This window comes from Lissotriton vulgaris, chromosome 11 (assembly GCF_964263255.1).
Source record: "Lissotriton vulgaris chromosome 11, aLisVul1.2, whole genome shotgun sequence".
NCBI lineage: Eukaryota > Metazoa > Chordata > Amphibia > Caudata > Salamandridae > Lissotriton > Lissotriton vulgaris.
This window is the reverse complement of record NC_141699.1, coordinates 869,235,808-869,252,330: the sequence shown is the minus strand read 5'-3', so window position 1 is coordinate 869,252,330 and position 16,523 is coordinate 869,235,808. Positions and strand designations below refer to the sequence as shown.

General features: G+C 45.6%; 1 protein-coding gene across 1 annotated transcript in view; it reads right to left on the bottom strand.

The window, feature by feature from the left end:
* SLC25A36 (solute carrier family 25 member 36) overlaps positions 1-16,523 on the bottom strand; it is a 476,578-nt gene that overhangs the window by 350,608 nt on the left and 109,447 nt on the right. The gene's annotated exons all lie outside the window — the stretch shown is intronic.

The following is a 16,523-nucleotide window of genomic DNA, read 5'->3' as shown; positions in this document are numbered from 1 at the left end:
TATGGAGAAGATGAGTCTGCCTCCAGGGACATAGATTCATATCTCCAAGAAGTACAGCTAACCCGGCTTCCACATGAAATTGCCTCTCAAATTAACCGCCCCATCCAAATAGATGCGGTGGTCGCGGCAATAGCTCGCCTCAAAATTTCCAAATCACCAGGCCCGATGGCTTTAATCCACTATTTCACAAAAGATTCAGCCAGATCCTAGCACCCTTGCTGACAAGACTTTTCAACTTGTTCCTCAATACAGGATGTTTGCCTGACTCCCTCTCTGAAGCTTCTATTTTCGTTATTCTAAAACCTACTAAAGACCCTCTTGAAAGTGGTTTCTATCGCTCAATTTCATTGCTCAACGTAGATGCAAAAATATTCACGAGTCTCCTGGCTGCTCGCATTAGTCCTTACGTGGCAGGTCTAATCGATCCGGACCAAGCTGGGTTTATCTCCTCAAGACAATGCAGGGATAACACCAAATGACTCGTACACCTCACAGATCTCATCCACCGCTCTCGAGAGGAAGCACTCCTACTTTCTGTCAACTCAGAAAAAGCCTTTGACAGGGTCGACTGGCCGTTTCGATTTGACACGCTCCGCCGGTTTGGCTTTGGGGAGAAGTTTGTGGATTAGAAGAGATGCTTCTATAACACTACCAGGGCATGTGTCAGAGTCAATGGATACTCCTTCAAGACTTTCTGCTTCTACAGAGGAACAAGACAAGGTTTCCCCTGTCCGCACTGCTATTCGCCCTATATATGGAGCCGATGGCGCCAAGAATCAGAGACAATCCACTGATTTCTGGGATACACCTTGGGACAGATACACATACCATAAGCTTATATGATAATGATGTGGTCCCCTCCTTAACGTATCCCGCTTCTTAGCTCTTAGCCCTGGTAGACAAATTCAGTTGTTTTAGTGGGGTGTCCGGGTTTAAGGTAAACCTTTGTAAATAACAAATATTAAATCTTTCAACCACCACAGATACAGTGGTGTCTTTCAATACACGATTCCCAATTACCTGGGTGGGTAACCATATACCATACCTAGGTATCTTATTGGCACACACTCCTGAGAAGATGCTAGGGGCCAACTGTGGTCCACTTTTGGATCAAACTAATAAAACTCTAGCCACTTGGACGCAGACATGCCTATCATCGGCAGGACGTAACGCTGCAGTCAAGATGACACTCATTCTGCACATACTCTATGTCTTTCAGACTATCCCGTTGTCCCCATCCCATCACTTTACGTAATTTGCACTGAGCTATTAATCGTTTCATATGGGGCAAGAAGCAGCTGCGACTCAACTTCCTCCAGATAACTAAGCCTAAAGCAGGAAGAGGAGAAATTGGAGTACTGGTTGTTCTGAGATACTTTCAAACGTCCCAACTACTCTTTATCTTAGAATGGAATTGCCCCCTCACAGAGAAACACTGGTTGTTCATGGACCAATCAATTGCAGAAGTGAATGTATGGCGAGAGATCTGGCTTCCTCGTAAGCACAGGGCATTGGGGCTCTATTCCTCCCCGGTAACTGAGACTACCTTAAAAGTGTAGGATATAACAGCGCTTCAACATGGTTTTACTACATTCTCTTCCCTGATGATCCCGTTAGTGGATAACCCCGACTTCCCCCCTGGATGCAAGTCGAAATCATTTCAGTGGTGGCATGAGCAGGGCTGCAAGAGGGTATGCTCTCTATTTGATCAGAATGGGATCATAACCTTCGACCAGCTTCAGCAAGACTACACAATCCCGGTATCCAACCTCTTCAAATATAATCAGGCACTTCACTGGGTAACTACTCCAGACATGAGACCTGGGGCATCCAGTCAACTGACAATTCGAAAAATGGCTCCTCACTAAAAAAGATGGCAATCGCTTCATATCAGAACCAGAGGGCAGCTGAGGTAGGAAGAGGAAATAGGCAGAACACTTACAGAAAAAGAATGGCAAAAACCCATCACACGGCACAGGATATCCTGGGCACAGAGGCAGCATATAAGGTAGCATCATATTGGAACTTATTATCGGCCCGATATATAAAGATAGAATAAAGATATTTCTGCCTTTTGCTGGCGTGGGTGTGGGCAGACAGGCTCACTGGTACACTAACTTTGGCACTGCCCCAAATTGGTTAGATACTGGGAAATTATTCCCAATGACATAAATGAAGCCTTCAATACTGATATTCCTCGGTTCCCAGCCTATACTCTGCTAGGTCTCCCCAATCTCTTGACCTTTCCCCTGCGCACAGTTAGAGGGAGGCAGATAGCATAAGCCTTTAAGTCCGCAAAATTAGAATTGCTAGGTCTTGGGGTTCTACGGTGGTCCCAGACCACACAGCATGGTTGAGAAGGTTCTGGACTATACTAACGATGGGGCACATGCCTATGATGGTGGACAACAAAGCTGAAGCATACATGGTCCTTTGGGCACCATTTATCGCATGACTAGTTGAGGAATTCAGAGAGGAGACTTGTCTCAAATACCTGCGCCTCACTTCCAATGCCCAAGACATTGGCACATAAATGAGGCAAGTCTTAAATAGCTTGACTGCATTAAACACTGTGAGCACGATACAGGAACATCTTCAGGTGCGGAGGAGATGTGGGGGTAGGGGAGAGGCGGGCGGTGGGAAAGTGTACTTTTTACTATATTCTTTGGTTCTCTTTTTCTTCTTGCCCTTTCTCCTAATCATGGTCATGACATGGACAATGCAGACTGCTTTCCTCTGGTACGAAATATGGGACTCGTTCCACTGATATTTTGAAATTCACTGCCGGCCTGCGGGCTATAGGCATATAGCGGTGTCTTTTGCATTTGCATATAAACTCTATGCCTGCCAGTGGATGTAGGCACACGCTATGTTATGGCTTTATGAAAGTGAATAAAAGATTTGTTCCATAAGGCATTTCAAAACTTCAGAAGATCTGTAACTGAAGGTAGTTTGGAAGGCAAGTCAAGATGTTATTGTCGTGTTCTAATCTAGGACCCCGATCAATACTGTGACCTTATGCCCCTATACGGCTATAATCCATTCATACCCCTATAATGGCATACACGATCAGAGCCATATTTCAGCCACATTTCTGAAACTCGCCTCTGCAGCTCATTACAGTACATGACACAGCAGAAGCCACTATCTAAGATTCCTAGATTACACTCCGAGTTCTTCAACAAGATAAAACTCAGCAACCTGGGAAAGCCCTGCTTGCTATGTTTTGATTAGTAATAGAACTCTAATGAGCACTGAAAGGACGATCACTTCCTAGTGACATCTTTATTGACGTCTTATGTCCAAAAACCGACGTCAAACAAGGCACCTTTCAGGTATAAATATTACCAACGTTGCCTTAAGCAAGCGCGACATCGCTGATAGCGATGGTGTGGTGAATACAGAAGCCGAACAGCTGTCCCTTGCAGAGCCCAGCAGATGCAAGCAGCCCACGGACGCTGCCCCTCCTCCTCCTCGACGCGCTGAGAGAGACGCTGTCTTTTCTCCTACCGAGAAAATCCAGCTCCGGCGTTTCCAGCCTACTCTTGCGAGTAACTGGGATATCGAGTCCTGGAAGGAGATACAAGACCTCCAACATTCTATTCCAGAGGTATGGTGTTGACTAAACCCTTAGAGAGAATTCTTGAAGCAAACCTTAGCAAAACCAACTTAACTTAAACTGCTACTTACTCCCTCCCAAGTATTAGGCTTAGGTCAGGTACACTGGGGTAGGCGTAGTTAGAAGCACCAGTTGAGTACGTTAGCTAAATGTATATATGAATGTATATATTTTATTCATTTTAACCATTGTATGGCTAAGATACCATATCAATGCTTTTACAGTATTATTTCGCAATCCTCATTTTACTGTACGCACTTGTTATAATAACTAGTCTTGCAATTGTGACAATTCATTTTTCTTGCATGAGAAGAAAGACTGTTCAATAAATAATACATTTTATTGAAAACGCCCGTCTCTCTATTCTCTGCATAATGGTGAAAGTAATCTGCACAACTGACTGAGTGAAATAGCTGTCTATTGTTTCACACGACTCTAGAGATTGACTCTTATTCTAAGGAGCAAAGTTGTCATGTTTATGCGGTTGTTGGAAAACTGAATCCCTTCTTGTCTGTACCAGGGAAGCTGATCACTTCCTATTCAGTCAAGAAAGTTTCCAGTGACCTCTGAGCTAGTTGGTAACAAACCCAATTAAGTTTAGCATAGTCAGTAGAGACCTGGAAGAGCGCACTTCTACGTCTATACTACTGTTTATGTTATTCCAATGCGCTGGGCCTATTGGGAAAATAGGAACTACACTACATGGCGCCCAACGTTTGGTAAGGCGATAAAACTAACGCAAGACGTTAGAGTAACTCAGTCGTGCATTTTTCACACAGACCCTTTCTACCGTGAATACTCCAATAAACGTCTGGAGTCTGTGTCGATCACTGTGAAAAGAAAAGAGGTGAGGGGTTGGGTATTACTATCAATATCTCATGGGCTATGAAATAAGTCCATAGTCTATGGATCAATCTTAAAATCACACTCAAGGAGTTGATCTCAAACGCTCTTAATATTAATAGAGCCAGATGTTATTCTTTTGGAAAGAAACTTCTGATGCCAAATGTCGTTCCGTCCTTACCTTGATCTGTAAGGTCGACTGGCCTCACCCCACCTGGCAGCGGCTCAGGGGAAGATGAAGCACTGCTCTAAAAAAACATGTAGAACACATGTCAATCACAGTATGCACAAGACATTACAGAACACTTCCCACTATCGATAGCCGGTTGTAAATTGGACTAGTATTTTAAAAAAATGATGCCGTTCCCTAGAGAAAAGACTCCGACGCATCCAGAGGACTCGTGCCGGAATGAAGCAGCATGGCGGTAAATGAAAGGGCTTGTCTTACCTTTCCATCGGTACTCCGGGGCCGGCGTCCTGGCCGACTGGGGAGGTACCGAACGGCAGGCGCGAGACTGTTTATAAAACGCGCTGCCGTTGGTCACGTAATCACGTGAGGCGCTTGAACGTGCATTGTCATTGGTTATTGTGATCTCAACAATGCAAAATGCGCGCTCATTGGCTACCCAGTCCAAGACCTAGAATAGTCATTGGTCGATTATCGGGCTTGTAGTCAAAAAAGGAACCACATGGGGACGGAAGGTAAACAAACAATAACGAGCGCTTCACGAGCGAGGTCAAATGAGGGGAGAATGCTTGGGAGATAAAGTTAATCCCGTATCGCTATTGCTGGCAAATTTCAAATATTGTGGTAAAAACCACCGTATTTGATGTACACAAGAGAACTGCTCAGTCAAGGCAAGAATAGCTGCACAATGCGTTGTCACATATGTGTCAACAATGTAGGTGGACAGATGTGGAACCCTCAAGGGGGTGTACCTCCGATCAACTTGTATATTATCAAGCCTAGCTGTCATGACTTTGAATTGGATGTTATGATGAAAGACAACAGATTAACATATCGAGTGAGAGTATCCCCCAGTATAGTTATGAACTTAAGCAAACATACTCTGACTCCCATTGAGGAAGAAGCCCTTAATAAAGGATTGGGCTTTGTGCCTACCCACCATTTACAACCGGCTATCGATAGTGGGAAGTGTTCTGTAATGTCTTGTGCATACTGTGATTGACATGTGTTCTACATGTTTTTTTAGAGCGGTGCTTCATCTTCCCCTGAGCCGCTGCCAGGTGGGGTGAGGCCAGTCGACCTTACAGATCAAGGTAAGGACGGAACGACATTTGGCATAAGAAGTTTCTTTCCAAAAGAATAACATCTGGCTCTATTAATATTAAGAGCGTTTGAGATCAACTCCTTGAGTGTGATTTTAAGATTGATCCACAGACTATGGACTTATTTCATAGCCCATGAGATATTGATAGTAATACCCAACCCCTCACCTCTTTTCTTTTCACAGTGATCGACACAGACTGTAAGGGCACTCGGATTATTCAGGTGACTGCGAGCACTTGTTTTATATTTCCTTGTGTCACCCTTTTCACTTCACTCATTATTAGTTCACGTTGTGCAGTAGCTCTAATTGTTTAGTTTTGGTCCTGATGAATGCAAGGACGCAATAGTCCCTATATTGCAGAAACATGTCGACCACCTTTACCTCAGGCAGTCTACATAACCAGACTGCTTAAGGTCGCACATATTTTTAATCTTGGTAGTTAAGGCACACACAGAATAAATATTATCTTGTGCTTTTTCCAAACCAATTTTAACACACTTTTTTGTCTCGGTTTCTTCTTTCACTCACTTTTTCTTGCACTGCACACCCCAGTCCCATGCTTTTGTCCACTCATTAACATCGAGTGGCAGACCACACTGTTAGTGTCTGTACCTGCTGAGGGACCCCCTTACCACCGGGGTTGACCTCTGATTGTGGCACTGATTTTCTCAGACGGGTGGTTCGGATAAAATCCCAAATGATGAAGGGCGGATCCGAATGGTGACTGATGGGTAATTTCCTCATCCTTTGAGAAGCCTCCTGTGCCGCATCAATTTAGAGTTGCGGGTGTCTTGGGTAACTTCTTTTCACTTCTGGGCGCTTTTTTTGAGACCCTCTGGTACCTTTTGTTGTTTATAGGTTTTTTAGGGATTGTATCCAGAGCCTGGTCTATAAATCTCCCCGAGGTCCTCCCCCACCGTAGTGTTTTTGTTGTTCCTGAAACATATGCCCTGTTGCAATGTTGGGAGGGTGAGCCCACCATTCTAACACTCCCCAAATGCGAGGAGTCATTGAGATCTTGTCGTTGAACTACCCTGAGACTTGCCGCCATTGCTTGTCCAATTCTTCTTGGATTACTCTCATGTGTAACCTGCAATTGGGGATCAACGGTATGCAGGACGAGGTCATGCCCATAAAGGATTTTAATATTCGGACAGAAACTGACTTTCTTGAGCAAAGGAGAGCCACCAATTTGGCAATGCGAGCTTGGCGCTCCAGCGAAACAAACACCTTTGCTATATGTGTGTCTATTCATGCTCCCAGAAAGACTCTTTGTGTTCTCGTAGTTGATGGAAAGACCCAAGTTCTTGAAGACTGACAGGCAAGTCTGAGTGTGTTGTGCTGCGAGAAAGGTCGGGCCTTTATCAGGCAGTTGTCTAAATATGGGTAAATTTGTATGCCCTGTAAGCGTAGATAAGCAGCTACCGGAGCCACGATCTTTGTGAAGACCCTCAGAGGGGAACGAAGGCCAAAAGACAGAACCTTGAATTGGAAGTGCTTTGTTCCTACTTTGAAACGGAGGTAGTTTCAGTGTCTTTGATGGATTGGCACGTGAAAGTAGGCATCTTGGAGGTCGATTGTGGAAAGGAAATCCTCAGGGTTCAGGAACTGTAAGATTTCCAACAAAGTCAGCATTCGAAATGTTTGGGACTTGATGAACTTGAGGGCTCGGAGATCTAGGATCGGGCGCCACTCTCCCGATTTCTTCTTGATAAGAAAAAAGCGGGAATAAAAGCCCGTCCCTTGTTGTAATCGAGGAGCCACTTCGACTGCTCCTTTTTGAATCATAACTGCAACTTGTGCAAACAGTTCCTTCAAGTGTGCTGGAGGGGGACCAGATGGAGGGCGGTTGGGAGGAAGCTTGAGAAATTCTAGAGCGTGGCCTTGTGGAATCACATCCAAGACCCAGCGATCTGATGTTATTTTTGACCAATTGTAAAAGTGTTGGGAGATTCAACCTCCAATTTTCAGAGCAGGATAAGACTTGGTTGTTTGAAAGTCATTGTTTCTTGGAGGAGGTACCGCCTCTGTAGGTGGATTTTCTCCTATATGGTCTGGAATCAGTTTGTCTAGTCTGACTCTGGTTGGAGTAACGCTGTCTGTTCTCACCATAGGAGCGGTACTGGGAGGAGCCACGTAAATTTGAGGACGTGCCCCTGCCACGTGCTCCACGAAATGGTCACTTCCGGTATTGGAGAAATCTCAGGGCGCGAGCAGTGTCCGTATCTTTTTTGATGGACTCCAAGGCATCGTCCACATGCTTGCCGAAGAGAGACTCTCCATTGAAGGGCAGATCGAGTATTTTTGCTTGCACCTCAGGCCGAAAGGTCGTAGCCTTAAGCCAGTCCTGCCTTCTTAAGACTGCAGCACCTGTCAGTTGTCTGAAGCCCGTAGAGGAAATATTGATTGCACAGTCTATAATTTCCGATTACATTTTCTCACCCTCTTGCAGGATCTTATGTGCCTCTGCCCTGGAGGATTCAGGAATCAGGTTGCCCAAAGCTGCGATCTCCGACCACATTTGTCGGTCGTATCGGCCGAGGATGGCCAAAGAATGTGTCGCCTTGACTGTAGTCGCAGCCATTGTGGAGAACTTTTTGCCGATGGTATCCCGGCGGCGACCTTCCTGGTCCGGCGGAGACGTTGGAGGAGAAGCTGGAATACGTGATCTCTTTTGGGCAGCCTGCGTAATCACAGAGTATGGCTTTGGTTGAGACACAAGGCAGGCAGGCGAATCTTCTGGTGCCTTATATTTCTTGTCTAGGCGTGGAAGTACGGCCGGAACTGAATTAGGCCGTTCCATGAGTATGAGTCCTTCCTTCCAAATGAAATCAATATTAGGAATGGCATGCACCTGTTTCAAAGGTTTATCTTTTAAATCATAAACAAAACAGTCCTCTTGTCTGACGACCATAGGCAAGTGGAATCGCTTTGCGGCTCTCGCCATCAAAAGGTGAAAACCCCCAAAGTCCACTGGAGGAGAGGCCAGAGAAGAGGCAGGAGGAGGCGACTGAGTCTGAGCCTGGTAATTGTCCCAATCTGCTAGGACAGCGTCATCATCTTGGTCCGTATCGTTATGATTGTCATCATCATTACCAGGGTCCTGAGGAACTGGCGATCAGGCCAGGTGTAACCTGATGTGACTCCTGTTTGGAAGGGGGCAGTGGAGAGGCCTGCAAAGAAGGTGGAAAACGAAGATTGTAATGCTCCAGCATATATTGAAGGTTAGTGATCAAAGACATTGGCAACTAAGCCATATCACAATTCCCTATCTTTTGGAGAGTGACCATAACCCCATAGTGACCACACTGGACCTGCAAGTGCAAGTCGCCCTCAAAACGACAGATGTGGGGCACTCAAAGCGAGCCGAATTGCACACTATGGTTAGAAGAATCAAATGGGACTCACGGGGATCCGCCAAGGTGGGAACCTGGCTCAAGGGCGAAACGCGTAACTTCAGACATAGTGCCCCGACAGAATCACACCACCGGTGGGATAACTCCATTGCTAAGCTACAGGATCTCCTGGCTGGGCCCGTGGTCCATCATAGAACATTCGGGCTACATCCAAAGCAAACCCATGACCCATTGTTAGCCTCCCAAAGAAAGACCCTCAGGAAGGCCGTCCGCCATTACAAACTGATTGGAACCGTGCATACCGCCAAAAAGGTGGCACTGCTGTGGACGACCTACAAGAAATCCCTATGGGAGACCAAGAGACTCAAAGAACAGTCGGAGTGGGTAAAAATGTTCGACCTTCTCAAGAGCAAAAGTCAATCCCAGTTTTGGGATTATATAAACAAACTCTGCTCCACCAACAAGACAAGAGGAAATGCAGTCTGTGAAGAAGCCTGGGTCCATGCATGTGTCCGATCTTTATCGCAGTGACCCTGGCGAGCCCGCAGTGGTAGAACTAAGAGATCGTGCTGCTTCCATTCAAATAGAAACTTTAGAACTGACCACTGCAGCCGAGGTCACCAAGTATCTGCGAGCCATGAAAAAAGACGGAGCTCCAGGGCCCAACGGTCTCCCAGCCGGGTTATTTAAATGCGCCCCGGAAGAGTGGGCGGACCTTCTGACTCCCCTATTTAACAACGCTTTCGCGACAGGCCAGCTCCCAGACTCTTGGTTAGGTTCGACTCTATGCCCCATATTCAAGAAAGGTGACCCTGCGTCACCGGCTAACTATCGCCTTATTGCCCTATTAGACCTGGAGGCAAAGGCATACGCTCGATGTCTTCTCCGGTTGCTTGAAAAATGGGTCGAAGAAAATAACATAATACCATACTACCAAACTGGGTTCCGGAAATCGGCCTCCACAATAGACAACATCATTACTCTAGCCACTCTGAGTCAAAAAGCAGCACAAAAAAACATCTTCCACTATATTGCTGCTTTATAGACTACAGCGCGGCTTTTGATAAAGTGTCTCGGAACATCTTGTGGAGGAAGCTGACCAAATGGGGGATTCCGCATGACCTACTAGGTGCATCAATTTCCCTGCATAAGAACACGTGGGTTCGAATTAAAACCAGCTCAAAGACACTTTCTTCAAGAATTGCCGTCGAAGATGGGCTAAAGCAAGGCTGTGTTCTTGCCCCGCTGCTGTTCAATCTCTACACAGCCGACCTCGGTACATTCTTGGAGAATAGTAACCTGCTCCCGCCAAAACTGGGACCCGCTAAAAAGCCTCTTCACATATTACAATATGCAGATGATATTGTAATAATGGACCAAGCAAAATCGGGTCTCCAACGGGCATTAAGTATGCTTCATACGTATAACTCCGCAAATGCCCCGAAAATCAACCAGGCAAAGACGAAGATACTGGTATTTGGCAGATGTAAGAACAAGAAATGGCTGGCATGGAACATCGGGCCCGCCAGGATTAACACAACAGTAAAATATAATTACCTGGGAGTCTGGTTCAACGAGACGTCCAGGCCTACAGCTCACCTAGCAGCTTTGCAAAAGAGAGCAGGTGCAATTACATACTCCCTGGCCCGGCTGAACCAAACTTTGAGCAGCCCCTCTGCAGAAGCCAGCCTGAAGGTGGCTAAAGCTACTTTACTTCCTGCATTAACTTACGGACACCAGGCCTTTCACGGAGCATGCTCCTCCAGTCTTGAGCTCGCCCAAATCTCCACCTACAAAAAACTTTTCCATCTGCCATATCCTGAAATATTTCATTAGGACCCTAAAAGCAGGTGATAACACTCTGAAATTCCAGCTAAAAGGAATCCTGTCTAGCCCTGGCAATCCCTGGAATACCCAGATTATAAAGGCCATAAGAGTGTTAGAGTTTGACGAGTCATCTCTCCCCTCAGTCACTATCCCATACTCGGCCTGGAAAAGCACCATCAATAAGCAAGTCAAACTTATTTCTCAGTCCTTGGATCTGCAGGCTCTAAAGACATCAACCATTCTGCTCCACTTGAACTCTTCGTATCTTCTTGGGCGTCCACAAGCATACTGCCAGGAAAACTTAAACAAAGTGGCTCGGAAGAACATAATGTTTATGCGACTTCTAGGCTTGAGCTTGACGGCCTTCAACAAATGGGCCCCAACAAGCGAGGGGGGGGGGGGGGTGTTGCAGGCTGTGGAAATACCACTCCGAATCATGGCTGCATCTCCTGTGCTGCTGCCCAGCACTAGCAGCCCCCAGAAGGTCCTTTTTGAAACCCTTGTTCTTAAAATGGGGCGCCAAGACGTGCTGGGAGGCCTTGGCCTTGTGTTTTACATCTACTGACATTCAAGTGCTCGCTAGGGGTTGGAAAATGTGTGAGACTTTTGGACAATCTTCTATTACCTCCCCTGGTTGCCATGCTTCCTCCCCCTCCCCCTCCCCCTCCAAGACTCATTACAGACTTTTTTCGTCCTTTGGCCCAGTACTCTCTGTCTTAACTATTTTATCCGGCCAAGCATAGCAAAACGCTTACATAGGGAACTATAATGCTGCTCTTCAATAAGCATATTGCTCTCTAAGCCTTGAAAACTGTTCTTTAGCCTTGTTTTTACTTGATAAATGTGCTAAAAGCTAAATTGTATACTTGTGCTGAAGTAGATTTTGTATAGCAATGGTTTTAAGTAACTGTGCATAAATTAATAAAAACTTAAACTTAAACTAAGCCATAGAAACATCATGGTCATTACATGGGTCATCTGGAACTGAGATGTGCGAATCCCGTTCATCATCATCACAGTCTTGATATTTGATATGTAGCTCCGACTGGCTTCTTGCAGCACGAAAGGTGTCATCTGCATACGAGTCATCTGAAGAGTCTTCCCCTGCAGACGCAAATAGTTGAGCAGGTGGACCTGACCCATGTTGGACAGGGCTCAAAAATAGTGGAGCAGGACGTTTAAAAGTTGTAGCTGTCACCACTGTGAAGGTAGTCGCAGTCGCCAGAGAATATTGCGACGTCGACGGTACCGACGACGACCCCGTTGAAGTAGTCATTGAGGGCTTCGTCTATGATGTCCCAGGCGTCGACGAAGAGGCGGTTGCTGTCGACGAAGCCGAGGCCTTCGCCGATGACGCAGGCGTCAACGAAGATGTCGCCGTCGTCGACGAAGTCTCCAGCATCGACGGAGCCATCGTCGACGAAGCAGTCGTCAACGAGGTACTCGTCGACGACACCACCGTCGACGAAACAGGTAGCGTCGACGAGACGTGACGCGTCGACGAAGTCTTCGTCGACGAATGACGCTTAGGATGGTTCGTCGACGAGACGGATTTCTTCGCAGTAGACGAAATCTTAACAATGGACGAAATAGCCCGGCCCTCCTTGGTCACCGACGATGTAGACGTCGTCATCAACAGAGGGCTGGTCGACGTCGAAGTAGGTATAACGTCGACGGATCTTGTCGTCGTCGACGGGGGCGTCGACGAGTTAGTCAACGAGCTTGCACTCATTTTGGAGGACGAGGGCACAGAGTGGATCTGCGACGCCAGAGAAATAGGTCCCACAGGCGTAGAGGTCTGGAGACGGACTTCGGAGCGTCCACAAGCTTCTTCTTTTTTAGAAAAGAAGAAGGAATCTCAGTCTCAGACCCACGCTTCAGAGAGGTCTTAGAACGGCAGGAAGAAACACTCCTTATATCAAACACTAGGTTGTCTGAGGTCTTCAACTTCTGTAGCCACAGAAGGAGACGGGCCTCTCTATCTTTTATGGTCTTAGAGGAAAAAGTCCTGCAAAATTTGCAACTCCTCACCTCATGGTCCGGGTATAAGCAGTAGATGCATTTTTAGGAGGGTCCTCAGAGAAAAGAAAGTTTTCCACAGACACGACAGGGCCGGAATAAGGATTGTTTAGTAGAAGAAATGTTCTTGAAGTTCTCAAGGTTGAGAATGAAGAAAACTGAGCCGAGCTCAGGGAGACTCCCTTCACACGACGTGCAGTAGAAAATCTGAGGGCTTGAGCTTCTGAGGAGAAGGTTCTAGAGGGTGCTACAGCCTGATTGGATGGAATGTGGACTATTATAATGACTTGGATATGTTACTAAAGTGAATTCTCCCTCAATGCTTTCTATGGGCCTATGTTGTTCTATGGTACTTTAAGGTTTTATTTTCTTTTATATATATTTTGATATCTATTTATATATGTAATTTATATATATATGTTGCTTACTACTATTTTATGTACCGTGGGACTCCCACTTCGACGACGGGGAATTATTCAAGCATGTGAATCTATGAAAGACACCCTGATACTGGAGAAAGAGGAGTTCTGCCTCTCATCAGTTCAAAGGGCTGTGTCCTGTGGATTCGCATGGTTTAATTCTGAATGCCCACACTGTCTTGAGTATTTCTTTCTTCCAGTTGAGGTTGTTGCTTTTTGCAATTTGCAATATGCCCTTCAAGACTCGGTTGAACCTCTCTACGGCTTCGTTTCCCGCAGGATGATATACAGATGTTGTTTTGTGTACAATACTGTGTCCGAGTATGTAGTCCTTGAAAATTTCTGAAGTGAATTGTGCACCGTTGTCGCTCACTATCTGCTTTGGGAGACCCTCGCGTGCAAATGTTTCATCCATGAACTTAACTACGTTTAGTGCATCAGGTTTGTTAACAATTCTCACTTCTGGCCACTTGGAGTAGTGGTCAATAATTACTATCAAGTACCATTGATCAAGATCCTCAGGTATTGTTCCCATAATATCGATGCCGATTCTTTCCCATTGCGTATACGGGCAGGGAATGGGGTGCAGGGGTGGTCTTAATGTCACCTGTGTTTTGTCAGAGTCCATGTACATTTTGCATTCCCTTACTGTTCTTTCCACTGCAAGGCTAACACCTGGCCACCAATACATGTTTTTTACATTGCTCTTGGTTTTAGCGATGCCTAAGTGTCCTTTATCGCATAACTGAAGTATTTTCGTTCGTATGTCTTTAGGTGGTATAAATCTTCCTTTTCTTAACAGGAACCCATTTTCCAATGATAATTCGTCTTTTACCTCCCAGAAGTGTCTTAGGGGTTCTGTCAGTTTATTCTTGTCAGACCATCCTTCAGTTATTTTCTGTATGACCTTACATAATACTTCGGCCTTACTTTGTTCCTCCAGCCACTCCTCTTTTGTGATTCCGCTGGATTTTTAAAGTACATTTGCTATGCAAGTTTCATCCACTTCGTTCTAGTCAGTGCTGCATGATTTTCCTACGGGCATTCGGCTTAGAAAATCTGCGACAACATTTTTCACTTCTGGGACATAGTGGACATTGTATGTGTAGTCGAACAGGCGTACTGATAATCTGGCTAGTCTTGGTGATGCTGTGTACAAACCTTTTGTAGTGAGGACCTTTGTTAAGGGTTTGTTATCAGTGCACAAGTTTACCATTCTTCCCCAAATATATTGGCTTAAGTGTTCTAGGGCCCACATACATGCTAGGGCTTCACGCTCTATTACGGAAAATGTTTCCTCTGCTTGAGGAAGAGAGCGTGAGGCAAAAGCTATGGTGTATTCCACACCCAAGGTGTCTTTCTGTGTTAGTACGGCACCTAGTCCCTTGTTGATTGCGTCCGTGGTCACAAAGTTTTGTAAAGTGGGGTCGAATCCTTGAAGAGGTAGGGATGCACACATATCCGCTTTCAGATTCTGAAATGCTTTCTCGCATTCTTCAGTCCATTCAAAGTTGTTCATGTGCTTAAGTTGCTGTCTTAGTGTGTAAGTCTTAAGTGAGAAATTCTTGATGAATTTTGAGTAAAATTCCACCAATCCCAGGAAGGATCACAGTTCATCTTTGTTGGCTGGTATAGGTGAGTCCTTTATTGCCTGTATGAGTTCCTTTTTTGGGCTGATTTCTTCTCCGGTTATTTGGTGTCCAAGATAATTGACAGAATTGCTTGCAAACTTGCATTTTGAAAATTCTGCTGTCAATCCCTTCCTGTTCAGGATTTCCAGGACCTGTTCCACCCTGTTGTCATGCTCTTCTTTAGATTTTCCCATAATTAAGATGTCATCTTGGAAAAGTAGTATTGCTGAGACTCCTTCAAATATGTTGTTCATGAGTCTTTGGATCATTGCGGCCGCTGATGCTAAACCGAAGGGTACACGCGTAAATCTGAAACAGCCAAAAGGAGTAACAAATGTTGTTAGTGTCTTACTGTCACGGTGCAGAGGTACCTGGTGATAGGCGGATTTCAAGTCAATAGTGGAGAACCACTTTACGCCTTTGGTGGTAGTCAACATCTCATATATTTTGGGCAGTGGATATTGTTCCACAATGATGTTCTGGTTTAGGTCGCGTGAATCTACACAGAGCCTTAACTTGCCATTAGGTCGTTTGGCGACAAAAAGAGGTGCGACCCATTTGGACGCTTCCACTTTTTCAATTATTCCTTCCTTCATTAGTTTGTCTAGCTGGGGCTTAACTTCATCCTTTATGGCAAATGGGATGTTTCTTGCCTTGTGTACTTTAGGGGTAGTGATTTGCTTTAGTTTGATTTTATGTTGATACCCCTTCAATGCTCCTACAGCGCCACTGAATACTGTGGGGTACCTCTTGAGCAAGGATGTTGCATAGTCATCGTCGTCCGACAAACTCAATACAGGCTCGGTTTTGCTTGGATCAAGGATGATGCCCAGATTCCCTTGGTCTATCCACCCCAGAACCGACGGTCCAACCTTTGAGACAACATTTACCAACAACCTCTCGCCCCTTGTAAATAAAGTTCAATGTTCTGTAGCCGCACACGTTGATGGGCTCTCCAGTGAATGATCTGATAATTATATCAGGTTTTACAAGTTTTCCTCCAATGCATGGTTTGAACTTTTCCTTCCAGACACCTTCATTGACTATTCAAGTCAAGTCAAGTCATAAAATTTGTATAGCGCACTACATACCCAGAGGGTTTCAAGGCGCTTAGGGAGGGGAGGATGATTATTTGTCAAATATCCACGTTTTAAGCTGCTTTCTGAACGCTAGGTGATTCTGGGTGAGGCGAAGGTAAGCGGGGAGTGAGTTCCATGTTTTGGCAGCCAGGTATGAAAAGGATCTGCCTCCCATGGTGGTCTTGTTGATGCGAGGTACAGTGGCAAAGGCTTGGCTGGAAGAGCGAAGTTGGCGGGAGGGGGTGTAGAAGGACAGACGAGAGTTGAGGCAATCTGGTCCGATGTCGTAGAGTGATTTGTGTGCGTGGGTAAGCAGTCGGAAAGTGATCCTCTTATTGACGGGTAGCCAGTGGAGGTCTTTAAGGTGACCAGAGATGTGTTCGTTGCGTGGGATGTCTAATATGAGCCTTGCTGAGGCGTTTTGGATTCGTTGTAGTT